At 38.5% G+C, this 22,914-nt stretch overlaps 1 protein-coding gene across 4 annotated transcripts in view; it reads left to right on the top strand.

Moving 5' to 3' along the window:
- Positions 1-22,914, top strand: part of OCA2 (OCA2 melanosomal transmembrane protein) — a 361,224-nt gene that overhangs the window by 148,676 nt on the left and 189,634 nt on the right. The gene's annotated exons all lie outside the window — the stretch shown is intronic.

The raw sequence follows: 22,914 nt of genomic DNA, 5'->3' as shown, positions 1-22,914 counted from the left end.
TTGTGCCACCAGGCCAGCCCCAAAACTCATATATTTTTCTCTGTATTTTACTAAGACAATCCAGTGGACATACTGAATTGTATCTAATGTAACACCCCCTAAGAGATTCAGGGCCAGGACCGTGTCATCCCAACATTAATATTTCTGCAGCAAAACATGAGTATTTATATAAGGTGGGGTAAATTAAGACCACAAATAGCCTCATTTCAGTTCAAATCAGGTTTTGTTGAATTTTGACATAAAACAAAATATTTTGCTTTTCTGAACTTTAATATTTCGGAATTATGGATAAGTGATTATGAAACTATACAATCAGTGAGCTGGCTTTAAAATGTTATCTTTGGCCTTAAAAGTTGTAACCTTGATTAGCAATTTTCTAGGTTTCCTTCTTTGCTGATTAGTACAGAATGTCCCCCTAGGTTCTCTAAAAATATATTTGATTAGATTTTGGTTTTAGAGAATTTTCTATAATTTTTTCCCTGATTATGGTTTTGAAATTGCTGATGTTCTCAGTGTCCTTTGGTATCCTATTATTGAACAATCCTATTGTCTTTGTGAAAGTATTTTTGGCTACCAATAAAGCAATCTGCTGGATCAGTCCTAAGCAAAATAGGGGATTATTAGAATGATACTGTGCTAACTGTCAGACTCCAAGGGATGATGGGCACTGAGGAGGCATAGGAAGAAGAAACGCACCCAGACATTGGGCATACTCCTGTCCTCTAAACACCCTCCATTCTCTTCTCATAGACTCATGCTTCTCTGTGGACAATTTTCTTGTCTTCTGCTCATAGCAGAGTAGAGATGGTTTCATTAATTTCCCGATTTATAGGATCTTAATTTCAACCACACAGAGAGAAAAGGCTAGTTTGAAACCCTAATTTCCTGGTGAAGAATCTTATCTCTCCAATTGGGTTAGCTTCCTTTCCTAAACCAGAAATTATGACCGGGGGAGAGAGGCTACATGGTAAAACATGGCCTGGAGTGGCTAGAGTTAGAGTTCTTAGAGAAAGGGAGTCATTGTGAACCGGACAGACATCCCCAAAACTTCCTAATATGCTTCTTAGGTGCTCTAACTTCTAGTAAGTAATTCATTTCAATTAAATCATTCATTTATTTAGCCAATCATTCAATTCATACATTTGTACAGCAAACACAGGTGGTGGTCTAGGGACTGGGGATAGAGTGGTGAACATAAAGACCAAGTCACTGCTCTCATAGGTTTCCCATCCTAGAGGGGAGATAGATCTGTATTGATTCATGTGAGGTGCAGTGAGGACTACACAGTTGATTAAGACACTGAGAGCTTCAGTGTTCTCAGAGTCTGATGCGGAGGCAGGGCAAGTGTACCGAGTTATAAAGACAAATATGATAACTTCACAATCAAGGTACAGATAAACTATGATAAGTGTTAAAATGAAAGAGAACTAGAATTAGGGGGGAAGGAAACGGAGGATGAGGAAAAAGAAGAAGAGAGGGAGGAGGAGGAGGGGGAGGAAGATGGGGAGGTGGAAGAACAGGAGGAAGGGGAGGAGGAAGAAGAGATCACATCCCACTGAAAAGGCAAAGAAATGTCTCTTGGAAGAGGCATCATTTGACTTGGCCTCTGACAAAAGAGTAGGATTTCAAAAGTTGAGGATGAAATTAAAGATTTCAACCAGATGGAACAAGTTGAGCAAAAACTAGGAAGCAAGTGAACCTTGTAGAAATTCTGATAAAAAACAGTAAAAATTGGCCTACAGTGGCCTGTACTATATGCCTGGCAACTGGATGGTGGTGCCCCAATGGGTAGGTCAGCAGCACCCTTCCCACTGGGAAGGTGGTTCAGAAATGTCCTTGTTCTGAGTGAGCACACTTACCAGCCCACAGAATGGATCTGTTCTTTTTAACGGCTGAGAGGATTTGACAATAAGAAGACTTTGCTTTGACCAATAAAAGAATTTGTCTTCTAGCCTACCTGTTGTCTAACCATAGACATAGACTGGTAATGTGAAATGGTACATTATAACAAGAACATCAGTGTATTAATTTCAAATAAGAGCTGTAACTGTGGAGGGGACAGGATATTTGAATCTTGGGGTCAGTCAAAGGATTTGGATGTTTAATGGCATCATGCTGTGAGTGCCTATGAGTAACAGATGAGGAACTGAACCTTTGATTAAGTCACACGATCACCCAGTCAGTGAGCGCTGAGATGATCTAGTTTTGGAGGTCTTTCCAGGACTCCATGACCCCTCAGAGAAAGACTTTTTCTTTGTATGCCCTCAAAGTAGACTTAAGGGATTGATGACACTCACCTGGGTTGGAAGGATGATTTGGGCTCAGATACAGTGAGACAGTGGAGGGTCTCCATCAAGAAATGGAGAAGACAGTGAGGAAAGCTCCAGGGACAGAGAAATTCAGGAAACCTGATCTGTCATTATAAATGAAACAAAAATGCTAACAAAATCCTCAAAAGAAATTAGGAGTTCTAACTGAAAAGACTGTGGCATAATAGAAAAAAGCCCTAATATGTATTTATATATAAAGTATATGAGGCAATTGTTACGTACAGTTTGTGTTAACCTGATAATAAAAATATTTAAATCCCTAGATAGCCCCTTTCTAGTTTTTATCGTGTTCTTTTTTTTTTTTACTTCAGAGCAACAGCATTTTTATTCTTATCTTACAGTTTATGAATATAAATAACATGAAAATTAGGAGAGACTTTACTCTTTATTTCATTTTGATTTTTAATCCATTTGAATATATCTTAAATAATTATCAAAATTAAATATTTGAGAGAAAACATAATATTAAAAGAAATCCTAAGTAGTTATGCACGTATTTCTTACCTAACTCTATGCAATTTTGTAATTTGTAAAAACCTTCTTTCGTGTGTGTGTTTGTTGAGGTAACATTGGTTTATAACATTATATGGATTTCAGATGAACATCATTATATTTCGATTTCTGTGTAGATTACATCATGTTCACCACCCGAAGACTAATTCCAGCCTATCACCATACACGTCCAAGTCACCCCTTTTGCCCTCCTCCACCCTCCGCTTCCCCCAATCCAATCTCTGTCTCCATGTGTTTGTTTGCTGTTGTTTTTATCTTCTCTTTATGAGTAAGATCATGTGGTATTTGACTTTCTTCCTCTGACTTCCCTTAGCATAATACCCTCAAGGTCCATCCATGTTGTCACAAATGGCAAGATTTCATCTTTTTAATGGCTGAGTAGTATTCCATTATGTGTATTTACCACATCTTCTTTATCCCTTCATCCCTTGATGGGCACCTAGATTACTTCCAAGTCTTGGCTATTGTGAATAATGCCACAATGAACACAGGGGTGCATATACCATTACGTGTTCGTGTTCTCATGTTCTTTGGGTAATTACCCAGCAGTGGAATAGACGGATCATATGGTAGTTCTCACTTTTTGAGGAATCTCCTTACTGTTTTCCATAGTGTCTGCACCAGTTTGCACTACCACCAGCAGTGTATGAGAGTTCCCCTTTCTCACATCTTCTCCAACACTTGTTATTTCTTGTCTTGTTAATTATAGCCATTCTGATGGATGTAAGGTGAAATCTCATTGTACTTCTGATTTGCCTTTCCCTAATAATTAGTGATGTTGAACATCTTTTCATGTGCCTATTGGCCATCTGTATGTCTTCTTTGGAAAAATGTTCAGATCTTTTGCCCATTTTTTTAATTGGGTGGTTAGTTTTTTTTTTGTTGTTGAGATGTGTGAATTCTTTATGTATTTTGGATATTAACCCCTTGACACATATATGGTTTGCAAATGTCTTCTCCCAGTTGTTAGATTGTCTTTTCATTTTGTTGATGATTTGCTTTGCTGTGCAGAAACTTTTTAGTTTGATGTAGTCCCGTTTGTTTATTTTTTCTATTGTTTCCCTTGCCAGGTCAGACACAGTACTTGAAAATATGTTCCTAAGACTGATGTTGCAGAGTGTACTTCCTGTGTTTTCTTCTAGGATTTTTATGGTTTCAGGTCTTGCATTCAAGTCTTTAATCCATTTTGAGTTAATTTTTGTGTTTGGTGTAAGATAATGGTGTACTTTCGTTCTTTTGCATATGGCTGTCCAGTTTTCCCAACGCCATTTATTGAAGAGACTTTCCTTTCTCCATTGTGTACTCTTTGCTCCCTTGTTGAAAATTAACTGTCCATATATGTGTGGGTTTATTTCTGGGCTCTTGATTCTGTTCCATTGATCTGTGTCTCTGTTTTTGTGCCAGTCCCATGCTGTTTGATTACTATAGCTTTGTAGTATATTTTGAAATCAGGGATGGTGATGCCTCCAGCTTTGTTCTTTTTTCTCAGGATTCCTTTGGTTATTTAGGGTCTTTTGTTGTTCCGTACAATTTTTAGGATTCTTTGTTCTATTTCTGTGAAAAATGTTGTTGGAACTTTGATAGGGATTACATTGAGTCTGTGGATTGCTTTAGGAAGTATGGACATTTTAAATATGTTAATTCTTCCAATCCAAGAGCATGGAATATCTTTCCATTTCTTTGTGTCTTTTTCAATTTTTCCAACAATGTTTTATAGTTTTCAGTGTACAGGTCTTTCACTTCTTTGGTTAAATTTATTCCTAGGTATTTTATTCTTTTTGTTGCAGTTGTAAATGGGATTGTACTCTTAATTTCTCTTTCTGCTACTTCATTGTTAGTGTATAGAAACACAACCAATTTTTGTACATTGATTTTGTATCCTGCAACTTTACTGTATTCATTTATTATTTCTATAAGTCTTTTAGTGGATTCTTTAGAGTTTTCTGTATATACAATTATAACATCTGCAAATAGTGACAGCTTCGCTTCTTCCTTTCCAATTTGGATCCCTTTTATTTCTTTTTCTTGCCTGATTGCACTGGCTAGGACTTCGAATACTATGTTAAATAAAACTGATGAAAGTGGGCACCCTTGTCTGGTTCCTCTTCTTAGAGGGATAACTTTCTTAGAGGGATAGTTTTTCTCCATTGAGTATGATATATGCTGTGGATTTGTCATATATGGCCTTTATTAAGTAGAGATTATTTCCTTCTGTACCCATTTTATTCAGAGTTTTTAAGAAATAGATTCTGTATCTTGTCAAATGCTTTCTTTCCCTCTATTGAGATAATCATGTGGTTTTCATTCTTCATTTTGTTAGTGTGATATATCACGTTGATTTATTTGCAGATGTTGAACCATCCCTGCATCCTTGGAATAAATCCCACTTGATCATGGTGTCTGATCTTTTTAATGTATTGTTGTATTTGATTTGCTAGTATTTTGTTGAGGATTTTTGCATCAGTGTTCATTGTCGTTGTCTGGGTTTGGTATCAGCCTAATGTTGGCCTTGTAGAATGAGTTAGGAAGCTTCCCCTCCTCTTCAGTTTTTTGGAAGAGTTTGAGAAAGATAGGCATTAAGTCCTCTTTGAATGTTTGGTGGAATTCACCAGGGAAGCTGTCTAGTCCTGGACTTGTATTTTTTGGAAGGGTTTTGATTACTGTTTTGATCTCCTTACTGGTGATTGGTCTATTCAAATTCTCTATTTCTTCTTGGTTGTTTTGGAAGGTTACATGATTCTAAGAATTTATCCATTTCTTCTAGATTATCCAATTTGTTGTATAGCTTCATAGTAGTCTCTTATAATCTTTTGTATTTCTGAGGTGTCCGTTGTAATTTCTCCTCTTTCATTTCTGATTTTATTTATTTGAGACTTCTTTCTTTTTTTCTTGGTGAGTCTAGCTAAAGGTTTGTACATTTTGTTTATCTTTTCAAAGAACCAGCTCTTAGTTTCATTGATTTTTTTTCTATTGTTATTTTAGTTTCTATTTCATTTATTTCTGCTCTGATTTTTATTATTTCCTTCCTTCTCCTGACTTTGGGTTTCATTTGTTCTTCTTTTTCTTTCTCCTTTAGGTGCATTGTTGTGTTGTTTATTTGAGATTTTTCTTGTTTGTTGAGGTAGGCCTGTATTGCTATACACTTACCTCTTAGAACCACTTTTGCTGTATCCCATAAATTTTGGCATGTCCTATTTCCATTTGCATTTGTCTCCAGGTATTTTTTGATTTCTCCTTTGATTTCTTCATTGACTCAATCGTTGTTCAGTAGCATTTTGTTTGATCTCCACATATTTGTGGCTTTTCGAAATTTCTTCCTATAGTTGATTTCCAGTTTCATACCGTTATGGTAAGAAAAAATGCTTGGTATTATTTTGATCTTCTTGAATTTATTGAGACTTGTTTTGTGGCCTAATATGTCATCTATCCTAGAGAATGTTCCATGTGCATTCGAAAAGAATGTGTATTCTGTGGGTTTTAGATGGAATGTTCTGTATATATCTACTAAGTCCATCTGGTCTAATGTGTTGTTTAAGGCCAATGTTTCCTTATTGTTCTTCTGTTTGGGTGATCTATCTGTTGGTGTAAGTGGAGTGTTAAAGTCCTACTATTGTTGTGTTGCTATCTATTTCTCCTTTTATGTCTATTAATAGTTGCTTTATATATTTAGGTCCTTCTATGTTGGCTGCATAATATTTACAAATGTTATATCCTCTTATTGGATTATTCCCTTTATCATTATGTAGTGCCCTTCTTTGTCTCATTACACTTTTTGTTTTAAAGTCTGTTTTGTCTCATATAAGTATTGCTACCCCAGCTTTCTTGTCTTTGCCATTTTCATGGAGTATCTTTTTCCATCCCTTCACTTTCAGTTTGTGAGTGTCTTTAAGTCTGAAGTGTGTTGCAGCATATATATGAGTTTTGTTTTTTTATCCTATTGGCCACCCTATGCCTTTTGATTGGAGCATTTAGTCCGTTGATATTTAAAGTAGCTATTAATAAGAATGTACTTGTTACTATTTTGTTACTTTTTTATGGGTGTTCTAGTAGTTCTTCTCCATTCCTTTCTTCTTCTCTTGCTCTCTTCCTTTGTGGTTTGATGGCTTTCTTTAGCATTATGTTTGGGTTCCTTTCTCTTACTTGTTTACTTATTTATTATAGGTTTCTGGTTTGTGATTACCATGAGGTTCATATATAATGATCTATGTATATAGCAATCTATAGTAAGTTGATGGTCTCTTAACTTTGACCTCTTGCTAAAAGCTCTACTCTTTTACTCTCCTCCTCCCACGTTTTTGTTTTTGAAATAATATCTAACCTCTTTTTTTGTGCATGTGTATCCATTATGCTCTTATCACATAAATAGCCAATTTTAGTACTTTTGTCTTTTGACCTTCATATATCGTAGATCTACTTCCTTTACCATATATTTGCCTTTACCAGTGATTTTATTATTTTTTCAAAAGAATTTTCTTATTCCTGTTTGTGGTCTTCTCTTTTTCCCTTAAATAAGTGCCTTTTGCATTTCTTGTAAGGCTGGTTTCTTTGTGACAAACTCATTTAGTTTTTGATTCTCTGGGAGACTCTTTATCTCTCCTTCCATTCTGAATGATAACCTTGCTGGGTAGAATATTCTTGGCTGAAGGTTTTTTCCTTTCAGCACTTTAAATATATTGTGCCACTCCCTTATAGCCTGTAAAGTTTCTGCTGAGAAGTCAGCTGATAGCCTTATGGGGTTTCTTTTGTATATAACTTATTGCCTTTCGCTTGTGGCTTTTAGGATTCTACCTTTATCTTTAACTCTTGACATTTTAATTATAATGTGTCTTGGTGTGGGCCTCTTTCGGTTTATTTTTTTTGATGTTCTCAGTGCTTCCTGTCCATGGATGTCTGTTTCCTTCCTTAGGTTAGGAATATTTTCAGCTATTATTTCTTCAGAGAGATTCTATGCCCCTCTGTCTCTTTCTTCTCCTGGGACACATATAATACAGATGTTAGTGTGCTTAATGTGTCCCAGAGGTTCCTTAGACTGTCCTTGTTCTTTTTAATTCTTTTTTCTTTTGTCTGTTCAGCTTCGGTGACTTCCTCTAGTCTTTCATCCAGCTTGGTGATCCATTCTTCTGTATAATCTACTCTGCTATTAAGTCCCTCTAGTGAATTTTTCATATTCAGTATTGCATTCATTTCTGATTAGTTCTTTTTTATGGTTTCCAGTTATTTGTTGAAGTTCTCACTGAGTTCATTCATTCTTCTCCCAAGATCAGTGAGCACTCTTATGGCTATTAGTTTGTACTCTTTGTCAGGTAGATTGTTTATTTCTGTTTTATTTAGTTCTTCTTCTGTTTTTTTTTTTGCTGTTTCCTAACTTTGAACATATTCCTTTGTCTCCTCATTTTGCCTGTTTCTCTGTGCTTACATCTATGTATTAGGTAGATCAGCTACATCTGATCATGGAGAGGTGGCCTTGTGTAAGAGATGCCTTATGAGACCCAGCAGTGTGCTTGCCTCTCATCACTAGTTCCAAATGTTCCAGTAGTATCCTGTGTGAGCCATGTGTGTCCTTCTGTTTGGCAGGGTTGCTCTTGCTGCAGGTGCTCAGGGAGGCTCGGCTGTCCCGCTGGCCAGCTGATTGTAATGCTCAGCTGTAGGTGGCTGCTGTGGGCCCTTCAGTCATTGTTGGGCAGGAGGAACCCCAGAACACTTGGCTGAAAGATCTACTGGCATGTTACTGTTGAAATTTTTCTGTTAAGTGTTTAGGCCCCCAGTGTGGCTGGTTGCTAGCCTCAAGTGCTTACAATTGCTGTAGGCCTCTGGCCTGCAAGGCTGTTGTCAACTCCCTCAGGATTGCAGCTGAGTGGTGCTGTGCCCAGTCATGGGGGCATCCAGTTGTTTCAGGCTTTGGAAGCTGGGGCCAATCCTCTATGTTGCTGTTTGAGAAGCACAAGTCTGTTGCAGTTGACAAGCCCCACCACCTGCAGGAGCACACCCCTATCAACACTGTCCTGCCTCATGTGTGCATCCGACCCACTGAAGTAGACCCAGTCACTCTACTGCAGAGACACCACAGACTCCACCAACACAGACCCGCCCCTCTTGCAGGCACTGCCCTGCAGAGGCAGACCACTTGCCCAAGGGCAAAGGTTCCAGGTACCCAGCCTATCCCAGCCCAGTAGTTGCCCGAGGGCTTGCTGTTGTGTGGGGCCAGTCCCTAGGGTGGGTTGCCGGCCTTGCCTGGGCTGGATTGAATCCATACTCTAGAGGATGGGGCCGACCTGGGCTAAGAGGCTAGGGGAAGAACTCCAATGGCATCTGTGTCAACACACCTATCCTAGGTCACAAGATGGCTGCCACCAATGTCTCAATCCCTGGAGAGGTCTCACCTCTCACCAAGATGCACCCAGAGCCTATCAAGTGAATCTCTTTTCACCAAAGAACTGTACACATTTCTTTCTGGTGATTTTAGGTTGCTTTCCAAAATGGGTGAATTTGTGCATGGGCTCTTTAAGAGCAGGCTTTTTTCCCCTTATGTCTGATGGCTTTTCTGTGGGGATTCCCTTGTTGTAGTTAATAGCCAGCAAAGCCAGATATTATGACACTTGTCTCAGTTGTGCTGAGTCCAAAGGCTGCTTATTGTGGTAATGCTCCATGGCTCAGATTCTCCACCCCTCTAGGGAAGGCTTCATACCTTAATATTGCTCCCAACCGACTGTAAAGTGTCGAGGCTCAAATGTGGCTTTTCTGCCTCTTCCACCTCAGTCAGCACTGTCCTAGTTGTGGGGGTTCTTTTTATCTGGCTTTCAGTTTTCTCTCAGGGATAATTGTTCCAAAAGTAGTTATGAATCTGTTGTGTCTGTGGGAGGAGGTGAGTTCAGAGTCTGCCTATGCTGCCATCTTGACACCATACCACTTATTCACTTCCAACTGTGGTCAGAGACCATACTTAGCATGATTTAAATCCTCTTAAATTTAGTAAGACCTATTTTGTAGACTAACATATGGTCTATTCTGGAGAGTGTCCCATATGCATTTGAGAAAAATGTCTATTCTGTCGTTTGATGGAGTATTCTATAGGTGTCTATTAAGGCTAGTTGTTTTACAGCATTGTTCAAGTCTTCTATTTCTTTCATTTATTCATTTTTTTGCTGAAGAAGATTTGCCCTGAGCTAACATCCATCACCAATCCTCCTTTTTTCCTTGAGGAAGATTCGCCCTGAGCTACCATCTGTTGCAAATCTTCCTCTATTTTGGATGTGGGCTGCCACCACAGCATGGCCACTGACAAGTGGTGAGTCCATGCCAAAGAATCAAACTTGGGCAGCTGAAGTGGAATGTGCTGAACTGAACCACCAGGCCACTGGGGCTGGCCCAGTCTTCTATTTCTTTGTTGGTCTTCTCTCTAGTTGTTCTGTCCATCATTGAAAGTGGGGTACTGAAGTCTCCAGTTATTATTGTTGGATTATCTGGGGTTCCCATCAGTTCCGTCAGTTTCACTTCATGTATTTTGAAGCTCTCTTGTTAGGTGCGTATATGTTTATAATTGTTAGTTCTCCTTGATGAACTGACCATTTAATCATTATAAAATGTCTCTAGTAACAATTTCTTTTGTCTGGAAATCCATTTTTATCAGGTATTAGTATAGCCACTCCCGTTTTATTTTGGTTATGGCTTACATGGTATATCTTTTTATCCTTTTACTTATCACTTATTTGTGTTTTAGACTCTAAAGTGAATCTCTTAGAGACAACATATACTTGGATCATGTTTTTTAAAATCCATTTTGCTAATCTATGCCTTTTGATTTGAGTGTTTAATCCTTTTATTCAATGTAATTATTGATATGGTAGGAGTTAGTCTGCTATTTTGCTATTTGTTTTCTATATGTCATAATTTTTGTACCTCTATTCCTCAGCTACTGTCTTCTTTTCTGCTAAATAGAAATTTTTGAATGTACCATTTTAATTCCCTATTACTCTAAATTTTTGAGTTATTTTTCTTAGTGATTGCCCTGGGGATTATAATTAACATCTTAATTTATAACAATGTAGTTAAGATTAATACCAACTTAATTTTAATACTTTGTGAAGACTTTCCTGTTATATAGCTCTGTTCCCTCTCCTTCTTTTGTGATATTATTGTCATACCAATTACATCTTTGTACACTATATGACATCAACACAGTTTTATAATTATTTCCTGTGCTGTCATTTTTTAAATCACATAAGAAAAATGTTATAAACAAAAATTACATTTATACTGTCTATATTTACCTATATGTTACATTTATTAGTATTCTTTATTTTTTTTTATGTGGATTTGAGTTACTGTCCAATGTCCTTTTATTTCAACCTCACAGATTCCCTTTGGTATTTCTGCTATGGAAGCAATACATTTTCTTAGCTTTTATTTATCTGGGAATATGTTAATTTTTCCTTTGTTTTTGATTGATAATTTGGCTGTATATAAAATTCTTGGTTTATCTTCTTATTTTTTAGCATTTTGAATATGCTATCAACTTTAAAATAAAATGGCCAGTGACCTTACCAGAAAAATGAGTTTATTCAGGAGTAGCCAGAGGAGTTACAGTTCAGGAAATGCAAGCTATGGTGGACCATAGGCAAATCTAGAGAACAACAGAGCGGAGTTCCTTTTTCCCCAGATAAAAAAGGGCAGTTGGGAGGGACTGTTCTGAGTGAAAGTTCACTGGAGGAGAGTAAGAGTTCTGGGTGGCGATGGTTCCTCATTGGCTGAGCTGCAACATTTTCCATCGGCTGGGCTTGTTGCTGGGCAAGAAGAAATTCTTCCTTCTTCCTGCTAGGGTAGTAAATTAATATCCAGCTTCCCATTGGAGATGCAAGGTATATCTCTTCCTGTTTAGGGTAATCAACAATGAGTGGTAGGGTGTGAGAGCTCCCTCTACAGGCCTTCCTGACTATAATTTTAGTTGAGGTTTCCCTTATTAATTTTCACAATGCTATCCCAGTGCCATCTAGCCTCTTTAAGGTTTCTGATGCAAAACCATCTGTTAATCTTACTGAGTATCCCTTGTACATAATGAGTTAACTTTTCTCACACTGTATTCAAAATTCTCTCTTTGTCTTTTAATAGTTTGATTTTTACATATCTAGGTGTAGATTTCTTTGAATTTATCCTATTTGGATTTCATTGAGCTTCTTGGAAGTTTTTCATCAAATTTGAAAAGTTTTTGGTCAGTATTTGTTAAAATGTCTTTTTCTACTTCTTTACCTCTCTCTCCTCTTTCTGGGACTCCTGTTATGTGTATGTTGATACACTTTATAGTGTCCTAAAGATTTCTGAGGCTCTCTTCATTTTGCATCATTCCTTTTTTTTCTTTCTGTTTCTTAGAGCAGATAATCTAAACTGACCTATTTTCAAGCTTGCCAATTCTTTCTTCTGCCAGCTAAAATCTGCTGTTAAGCCCCTTTAGTAAATTTTAAAATTTGAATTATTGTACTTTTCAACTCCAGAATATTTATTATTTCTTTTTTTGTGACATCTTTTTCTTTTTTAAAATTCTTATTTTGTGAGATGAAGTTATCATACTTTCCTTTAGTCCCTTAAACATATTTAAAATATGATTTAAAGTCTCTATCTGGTATGTCCAATGTCTGGGCTTTCTCAGGGACATTTACTATTTACTGCTCTTTTCGCCCTCTGTGTGAGCCATATTTTCTTATTTCTTTGTATGAGTTGTTGGGCTTTTTTCCTCTACTTTTTGGTAGTTGTTGTTGAAGCTGGATGTTTAAAATAACATAATATGGCAACTCTGGAAATCAGATTTCCTCTTCACAGCATTTGTTATTGTTGCTTCAGGCATACCTCAGAGATATTGTGGGTTTGGCCAGATTACCACAATAAATTAAATATCACAATAAGGCAAGTCAAATGAACTTTTTGGTTTTCCAGTGCATATAGAAGTTATGTTTATACTATATTGTAGTCTTATTAAGTGTGCAATAGCATTATGTTTAAAAAAACAATGTACGTAACTTAATTAAAAAACACTTTATTGCTAAAAAATGATAACCATCATCTGAGCCTGTAGCAAGTCATAATATTTTTGCTGGTGGAGGGTCTCACCTCAAGGTTGATGGCTGCTGACTCACAAGGGTGGTGGTTGCTGAAGGTTGGGGTAGCTGTGGCAATTTCAGAAAATAAGACAACAATTAAGTTTGCTGCATTGATGGATCTTTCCTTTCATGAATAATTTCTCTGTAGCATGCAATGGTGTTTGATAGCATTTTACCCACAGTAGAACTTCTTTCAAAATTGGAATCAATCCTCTAAAACCCTGCTGCTGCTCTATCACCTAAGTTTATATAATATTCTAAATTCTTTGTTGTCATTTCAACAGTCTTCACAGCATCTTGCCAGGAATACTTTCCTTCTCAAGAAAGCACTTTCTTTGCTCATTCATAAGAATCAACTCCACATCCATTAAGTTTTATTATGAGATTGCAGGAATTCAGTCACATGTTCAGGTTCCAATTCTAATTCTATTTCTCTTGCTATTTCTACCACATCTGCAGTTACTTCATCCACTCAGGTCTTGAACCCCTCAAAGTCATCCCTGAGAGTTGGAATCAACTTCTTGCAAACTTCTGTTAATGTTAATATTTTAATGTCTTCGCATGAATCACAAATGTTCTTAATGGCATCTAGAATGGTGAATCCTTACCAGAAGGTTTTCAGTTTACTTTGCCCAGATCCATCAGAGGAATCACTATCTCTGGCAGCTATAGCCTTACAAGATGTATTTCTTAAATAATAAGACTTTAAAGACAAAATTAGTCCTTGATCCATGGGCTGCAGAGTGGATGTTGGGTTAACAGGTATAAAAACATTCATCTCATTGTACATCTCCATCAGAGCTCTTGGATGACAAGCTGCCTTGTTAAGGAGCAATATTACTTTGAAAGAAATCTTTTTTTTCTGAGCATTAGGTCGCAACAGTAGGTTTAAAATATTCAGTAAACCATGCTGTAAACAGCTGTGTTGTCATCCAGGCTTTGTTATTCCATTTATAGAGCACAGGCAGAGTAGATTTAGCATAATTCTTAAAGGTCTTAGGATTTTTGGAATAATAAATGAGCATTGGCTTCAATTTAATGTCACCAGCTGCATTAGCCTCTATCAAGAGAGTCAGCATGTCCTTTGAAGCTTTGAAGCCAGTCATTGACTTCTCCTCTCTAGCTATGAAAATCCTAGATGGCATCTTCTTCCAATACAAGGCTGTTTCATCTACATTGAAAATCTGTTGTTTAGTGTAGCCACCTTCATTAATTATCTTAGCTAGATCTTCTGGATAACTTGCTGCAGCTTCTATATCAGCACTTGCTGCTTCACCTTGTACTTTTATGTTATGGAGATGGCATTTTTCCTTACACCTCATGAACCAACCTCTGCTAGCTTCAAACTTTTCTTCTGCATCTTCCTCATCTATCTTAGCCTTCATAGAATTGCAGAGAGTTAGCACCTTACTCTAGATTAGGCTTTGGCTTAAGGGAATGTTGTGGCTGGTTTTATCTATCCAGACCGCTAAAACTTTTTCCATATCAGCAATAAGCATGTTTTGCTTTCTTATCATTTGTGTCTTCACTGGAGTGGCACATTTAATTTCCTTCAAGAACTTTTCCTTTACGTTCACAACTTGGCTAACTATTTGGTGCAGGAGGCCTAGCTTTGGGCTTATCTTGGTTCTCAAACGCCTTCCTCACTAAGCTTCATCATTCTAGCTTTTGATTTAAAGTGAGAGACATGTGACTCTTACTTTCACTTGAACACCTAGAGGTCATTTTAGGTTTACTAATTGACCTGATTTCAATATCATTATGTCTCAAGGAATTGGGAGGCCCACGGAGAGGGGAGAGAGATGGGGGAATGGCTGGTCAGTGGAGCAGTCAGAACACACAACATTTATCAATTAAGTTTACCATCTTCTCTGGTGTGATTTGTGGTGCCCCAAACCAATTACAATAGTAACATCAAAGATTACTACCACACCTCACCATAACAAATATAATAATAATGAAAAAGTTTGAAATATTGTGAAAATTACTAAAATGTGACAAGAGATGCAAAATGAACAAGTGATATTGGAAAAATGTGGCATATCGACTTGTTCAACACAGGATTGCCAGAATTTGTAAAAACCGCAGTATCTGTGAAGTGCAACAAAGTGAAGTACAATAAAACGAGGTATGCCTGTACTTGTTGTTGTTGTTGCTGTTTGTTTAGTGACTTTCCTGAACTAATTCTGTAAAGTCTGTATTCTTTGTCATGTGTGGCCACCGAAGTCTGTGCTTGGTTAGATTGGTGGGCAGCTAGTGCCTTGACAGAGACTTCATTAATTGCCTTAAACCAATAATTCCCCTGCCTTTGCCAAGAGGCTCTTTGTGTGTTTGCAGGCATGCCTTCAATGCTCCAGCAGGCAGTTTACAACTTTTCCATTGCCTTCACTTCCTGCTTGTGTAAGCCTTAAGGTCAGTCAGAGATGAGAGCTTAGGTCCTTCTCGTGTCTTTCTTGGTCATGCAGACAATCCTACAAATGTGTATGGCATCTAGATTCCCAGGAATATGTTAGTTTTTCAAAATCCCCTATGGGCATCTCGTTCTTCAGCTTTCCTTTTAAGTTTTTTGCAAACCTTCTTCATAGCCCTGACTGTTATTGCTGCCACAAACAGCTGAGATGTTAAACAGTTGCCACTGATTATTTTCAACATACGCCCTGGGGAAAAAAACAATCTGTTTCCAGTGAGTGAGCTCTTAGGTCAAATAGATTGTAAAAGTGAGCTCTTAGGTCCCACCCTGGGAGTGGGATTTTCTAGGGAACTTCTAGACAGAGCAAATAGTGACAGTTCTTTGGGGATGGGGCTTTTGGGAAACTCCAAACCTATTGTATCCCTATAATTGATGCTAGGATGCTGGTTTTCATTGTGATTGTCGGGCTCTTGGTTTTCAAGACTGCCACAGAGTCAATGAGGGAGGGATGGGAATGGGGCAGGTAAAATGCCACAAGGCTAACTTTTCTTACCAACATTCAACTGTATTTCTTGAATAAACATGCCTCATATTGTTGCAAGCCTTTAGTTCTTTTACAGAGTTCTATTTTGGAAATAGTTGATTTTGACAACCTTTGCCAGTGTTCTCATTGCTGTTTTGGAGGAACAGAGCTTTTGGAGGTCCTTACTTTGCTTTTCCCACTGACATCACTCTACGTGTGGCTTCCCAGAGAGTGCAGGGCATCCTCCTAATCCTTCCATCTTCTTGAAAATCATTCCATGCACACTCCTGACAGCTGACCCCCAAATACCTGCCGTATTGAAATGCTTTCTCACTAAATCACATGTGAACCTGTGCTCTCATTTATTTGGCAATTCTAGATGTGATTTATAGTAACTACAACTTTCTTCTTTTGCTGTAAGTATAATTTGCTACTGACTCTGGAGAAAGTTTACCGATTTTATTGAGCTGCATATCTTCAGCATCGTGTAAACACTGTGAGATAGAAAGATGAAGAAGGCTAGTTCCTATCCTCTAATTACTTAAAACCACAACTGTGATGGAACATAGTGAAGCATTTCACAAGGTTGGTCATGTTTTGATCCTGATTCTTCAAACTTAAGTATTTACTGTTGCTTGTGGTCTTCTCCTTTTATTAACTCCAGTATGTTTTAGATAATGCAGCCAATACCCTCCATTGAGTACAAACAGCTCAACGAATTTGAGATAGAGCAAACAATTTAATGATTGTTCTTCTCTTCATTTTTTCATTCCAATGGCTTGCGTCACATAGGTCTGTATCTAGCAATAGGGCCACTGAGGTTTTTAAAGCCTGGATAATTTTGACAGAGAACCATGGATCTTTCAGGATTGTTATTCATCTATTTAAACCAAATTACTTACGAACTGTTGTTGGGAGAGTTAGGTGTTAGACATGCATTTCATCATGAGACTTGTTAGAACTCTCAGATCTGCTTAAATGGCTATTACTTACAGTTTTCTCATTGGTCATTAACCTTGACATCCTAAATTGTTTTCTGTGTAAAATTATATTCCCCTCTTAGCCTCAAAAAAAGAGACAATCTTCATGTTTGCTATAGAAAACCAAATATAGAGAACTCAGACACCTACAGGATTTCAGAAGAATTGAGACCAAGAGGTCATTCCTTCTGGAGCTCTGGATAGCTCTCACTTTGAAGTCATAATGCTAGGAAAAGTATGTTGCATCAAAGTTCTCAGTTCCTTTTCTGAAGCAATGCTGTGGCCATGTTTCAATTCTTCAATATCAATAACTTGAACCAAGAATTTAAATAAATCTTGTGAGAATAGTACTGTGGCCATTCATTTCTGGGGCTTGTAATCATACAAGAACCAGTTTTCCAGAAGTTCATTTGTGGAAATTGGATGTTCCATTGTTAGTGGATGACCCTGTTAATTGGAATAAAACTTAACAAGTGAAAACATGACTGACCTAGTTTTTCTTTCTATACCCTGTACATTTGATGTTTTCTCACATCAGATGTATCAGGACAGGATAGGCTATACTGAGTATGCTGGGTAAATCGTTGATACTGGCATCTCAGAAGCTTACCACAGAAAGGATTTTTTTTGCTGACATGACATGTTCAGTGCTGGTCAGCTAGATTTTGTGGTGGACAAAGCCACCAACATTTTATGATGCCACCATAACAACACACAGTTTCCAGGTCACCTTGGCAGAAAAGAGAGATTGGATAGAACTGACAGCTGTCCTTAAATGCCAGGCTGGGAAGGTGCATCTCTCATGCTTATAGCACTTTGGCCAGTCTGGTCTTGTGGCTCCACCTAATTCCAAGGGGGTAGGAAATCTTGCTGGAGGTCCAGTAGGGAGAAGGGGGCCAGGTGTGAGGAACTCTGGCAATCTACTAGTTAACTACCACATAGGACATATCCTAAAAGATTTTTTAGGGTTTACGTGATATGATATTTATCTTGTGCTTTAAAATAGTGGCCAGCCAGCAGGAATGACTAGAATCTGCCTAGATGTTGGTGGGTATTGAGGGAATCAATGAAAAACGCACTTTCTTTGAATTTCAAGGCAACTGAGGAGTGGGGTTGGGTGGGGCAGTCCAAGTGGAACCTTTGGATGATCTCCAAAGGCAGCTGGTGCATTTCTCATGGCCAGGCTGCTCTGTTGTCCAACCCTAGGGGCTCCATTCAGATGGAATGCAGCTCACTGAATTTGTGCGGTGTGTCGCCGGAGGCAGCAGCCCTGTTCCAGTGTGTCAAAGGAAAAGCTGCACTTAGGATTAAACGATACCTTCTCCAGGGATGGCCTAGAAACTCTATCAAGTTTTATGGTATTCTGAGAATTTGCATCCTTGTTTAATGCAGATATTTAACTGCTAATTCATTCGCTTATTAATCTAATAGTTTTGAGTATGTGTTTATCCCACTCATTGCTGTGAAAAGTACTGAGGATACCAGTAAATAAGGCACTGTCCCTGACAATGTCTAGTTCCCTGGAAGCACTGGCCTACATTTCTGTTCATGAATTGGACTCCTTTAACACAGCCAAAAAGCAGTAATGCAAAGTGAGAATTCTCAAACTGCAGTCACCATTCTTTCTTTATGCTTAATTATTTTCATGTGAGAATTTACTCATTTTAATCATTCACAATTTTAATTCTACTCCATAATATCTAGGGGGCATAATATTCATATATATATATGTGTATATATATATATACACATACATATATAAAATCTCTGCTCTCCTTGGCTTTCTTTTCTTTTCCCTTTTTTTTTTGGTGAGGAAGATTGGCCCTAAGCTAACATCTTTTGCCAATCTTCCTTCTTTTGTTTTTCTCCCCAAATCCCCAGTATGTAGTTGTGTATTCTAGTTGCAAATCATTCTAGTTCCTCCATGTGGGATGCTGCTACAGCAAGGCTTGATGAGCGGGGTATAGGCCCATGCCCAGGATCCAAACTGGCGAACCACAGGCTGCTGAAGTGGAGTGCATGAACTTAACCGCTTGGCCATGGGGCCAGCTCCAATATTTTTAATATCTCTGCATTTGTAGGTCTTGAGGGTACTAGAAGTTCAATACAAAATGTTAGCAGAGTCTTGTTTTGAATGGTGAATAATGCTTATCATAAACAATGCTAAAATTTCAATAAAGTTTTAGACAGTAGATGTTAGAAAATCATTTGACTTTGAGATCTAAAAAAAGATAAAAACAAGTGAAGAAAACATTAGTAATGGCTCTTTGATTTCTTGCTAGCATTCTTATTAGTTTGTCTTGAAGTTCTAGTTCATGTCAGTTTCGACAGGAATGAGTAGGAAGCTCCTCAGAGCCTGTTTGATTTTCAGCGTCCTTCAAAGATGCTTAAAACCATAGAACAGCTCCAATGTTGAGTTAGGCTCTGGTTGGCTCACCCATGGCCTCAGCAAAGAGCATAGATTTCCCTCAGAGACCCCCTAGGGCACCTTGGTGTCTGACACTAATGTAGCTGTCACCATAGTTATCGTAACTGCCATAGATGATATAGATGTCATCATGGCAGTTGTATGTCGGCCACCTCCTCCATGCGACTTCAGTCCTCAGGACAGAGCTTACGTCCAGTTCACCATTCCTGAGTACCTGGGGCTATCACAGGGACCCACACCTGAGTGCACTCAATGCATGTGTGTTAATGGAGCTGTCTCTTGATCCATCTCAGGTGTTTATCCTGCCATTGTTTTTGTCTGACAGTGTGAGTGAGCTGATGTTCAGGGCACAGCCTGCATATGTGGTACTTGGTACCTGCATATATGAAGGACAAGGATCCTGCCTCTGTGTGTGTGTGTTCATTAAAGGTCCTAGTATTTGGAGAAGCTTGCTGCTCTCCGAGCAGAGTCACCCTTGAATAACTTGAAAGTTTTAGTTGCCACCTGCTAATGGTGTATTTGTAGGGCTGTACCATCCTCTCTTCTCCACCTCCTCCTCCTCCCTCAATTTTCTCTTTCATTTTTGGAGGTCGGAAGGGATTAATACAGAGCAAAATGACAGTTTTTTCACTTTTACTGAAGGGAAGCTTGGACCAGCCCACCTGGTCTAGTAAGCAACAGACCTGGAAGCCTGTGCCTAACTGGAGTTTTAGCTTTGCCACTTCTGTGCAGCTGAGAGGTAGGAAATGCTGCTCTCTGAGATGGGAAAGCTGTTTGGCTATCACCCCCAACCTTCTCAGATCTTAAGTGGCATATCTGTCTAGGCAGATGTGTGCCCCATTCTCCCTGCAATAATGTTCCATATGTTTCTAAAGCTGCACATTTGGTTTTGGAGGACCTAATTTCTCCAAAGTTCAGTGGCTTCTTCTGTAAACTAGGACTCCAAGTGTCTTCATCAGAGCATATTGTATCATCAAAGACATTGCTATGCAGTTCAGCTTCTTTAAAAGGATATAAAAAGTGCTAATGATAAAGTATTAGGTTGATAACTTAGATTACCTTAAAAGTAGGAACTTTTGTTCCTCAAAAGACTATTAAATAAGTGAGAAAGAAGTCATAGAGTGAAAAGAAGATATGTGCAAAACGTATCTTTTATTACAATTAGAAATTATATCCAAAATATAAAAAGAACATCTGTAAATCAATAAGAGAAAGACAGAACACCCAGTAGGAAAATGGACAGGAATCCTGAATAGACATTTTGAAGAAGAGGATGTTGAAATGACTGAAGTTACCAATAAACATATGAAAAGGTGTTTAACCTCATAAGTCATCAGTAAAATGCAAATTTAAACCACACAAGATACCACTATATTCACACCTAAATGGTTAAAATTTAAGACGGACAATACGAAGTGTTAAGAGAATGTAGAGCAACAGGAAGTGTCATACATTGCTGATTTAAGATTGTAAATTTGTGCAAACATAAAGACTGCCAAAAACGATTTGGCTGCATCTACTAAAGTTTAGGACAGTGCATTTCTATTGCCCAGAAAGTTTGTTCTTATTTATATGCTCAGCAGAAATGTCTATATATGCACACCAAAAGACATGTCTGAAAATACTCATAGCAGCTATTTATAATATCCCCAAGCTGGAAGCAGTTCACATATCTGTCAACTCTAGAATGGATAAATAAATTGTAAGATAATCATGTAATGGAATATTATACAGAAATAAAAATAAATGTATTACTGAAACTGTAACAACACGACTGAATCTCACAAACATGTTGAGCAAATAAAAGTCTGATGGGAAAGGGTACATACTACAGTTATGCATCGCTTAATGACAGGGATACATTCTAAGAAATGCATGCCCAGGCAATATTGTGGCTGTGAGAACATCACAGAGTGTACTTACACAAACCTAGATGGTATAGCCTGCTCTATACCTAGATTATATGGTACTAATCTTATGGGACCCTGTCGTATATGTGATCTGTCGTTGACCTAAACGCTGTTATGTGGTGCATGACTGTATGTGATTCGATCTATAAAGAACTCAGAGACAGGCAAATCTACTCTATGGTGTTAGGAGTCAGGGGGTAGAAGGGAGAATATAAGGAATGGAAGGAGATCTAATTGGACTTTTGGGATGTTGGTAATGTTCTGTTTCTTGCCACAAGAGGAGGTTACATAGATGTATTTCCTTTGTAATTGAGCTATATGGTTTATTTAAAATTGTTGCATTTTTCTGTATGTGTGCTATAGTTCAATTAAAATGTTTATAAAATGATTTAATAAATACATTCACTGTATCAATTGGAGTCCTACCAGAAAATAGATGGCATTCTCCAACTCGATAATCTGAATAGAATTTACTAATGGGGCTGTTTGCCAAGTTGAGGGCAAGGTGGAGGAATCCGTGAAGGGTAGGGTGGTGTCCCGGAGCCAGAGTGTGCTTGTGTGTGTGTGTGTGAGAGAGAGAGAGAGGGATGAAGGTAGGGGGTAGTGGGGGGAGAGAGGTTGGAGATTCCTAGGAACTAAAGATGTGATGATAAAGCCACCTTGACGTGAACTTTGTGACCATCAGTGGAAGGACCACGTAGAGAAGTATCCAAAGTAATGACTGCCCCAAGCCCTCTCTTGCTCTGAGTCCACCTCCCACTAGGGCTTCCCTTTGGCAGAGCCTAGCTGGAATCCTGGGCATGAGAACATTTTGCTATGGTCCACACAAGTCAGTCTCGGGAACAGAGAGCAGGTGGGGATGGCAGAGCTTGGACAGGCAAGGGAACTCAGCAGAGTCCCATTAACCTATATTGCCTGTAAGTATTGGTGGAAAACTTTCAGGTAAAACAGTTAGAATTAGAATCACTTCTGTTTCAATCACCTTTATTCTTCCCAACCTCAGCTCTTTTAAACTACTGACTTGATGTAATCATGGGGTTTCCTAAGCCTGATTGGAAGCCACATGAAACTTCCAGGTATTGAAAGGAAGCCCTTGGCTTTACTCTGAGCTTTGATGTCTCAGCTGCAGCTGGAACCTTGGACAATTTGCAGCCACCTCCCTGGATCGGGTAGGGAAAAGGTAGATCTGGAGCCAGACCACCATGGCCCTAAGCCTAGCTCCAATACTCATTTGCTTGATGCCTGGGGGCACCTTCTCTGTGCCTCAGTACCCCGTATAAAGTTGCTGTGAAGACTGAATCAGTTACTATGTAGACAGAAGCCCTAGAAACAGCACCTGGTACACAACTTGGTCCACTGTGAATGGACAGTTTAGGCTGATTGCTAAGCAGCTCAGGAAAATACAGGATCATGAAAAATGGTCTTGCTTTTGCTAGATTTTAAAGGAAAACTAGGAAGAATAGGACTTTTCTCATGAGAGGAGACCTGTGCAGTGTATATAATAATTGCACAGGTAGTGAGATGCTCCTTCCTTTGGTCCCAGGCAACTGCCCTATGCATGATGCTATAACAGAATTTAACACCTTGGTGACTTGGCTCATTGTCACCTTCTAAGCGAGCTCACCCTATGCTGCCTGTCCTTCTTGCTCACCCCACTGTGGGCTGGAAGCTCCCCAGAAGGAAGCATTGGGCTTGCACCCTGGAGATACAGTGTTTTGGTAAAGACAGTTCA

The sequence above is a fragment of the Equus asinus genome, chromosome 2 (assembly GCF_041296235.1).
Source record: "Equus asinus isolate D_3611 breed Donkey chromosome 2, EquAss-T2T_v2, whole genome shotgun sequence".
In the NCBI taxonomy this organism is placed as follows: Eukaryota; Metazoa; Chordata; class Mammalia; order Perissodactyla; family Equidae; genus Equus; species Equus asinus.
This window is presented reverse-complemented; position numbering and strand designations above follow the sequence as displayed.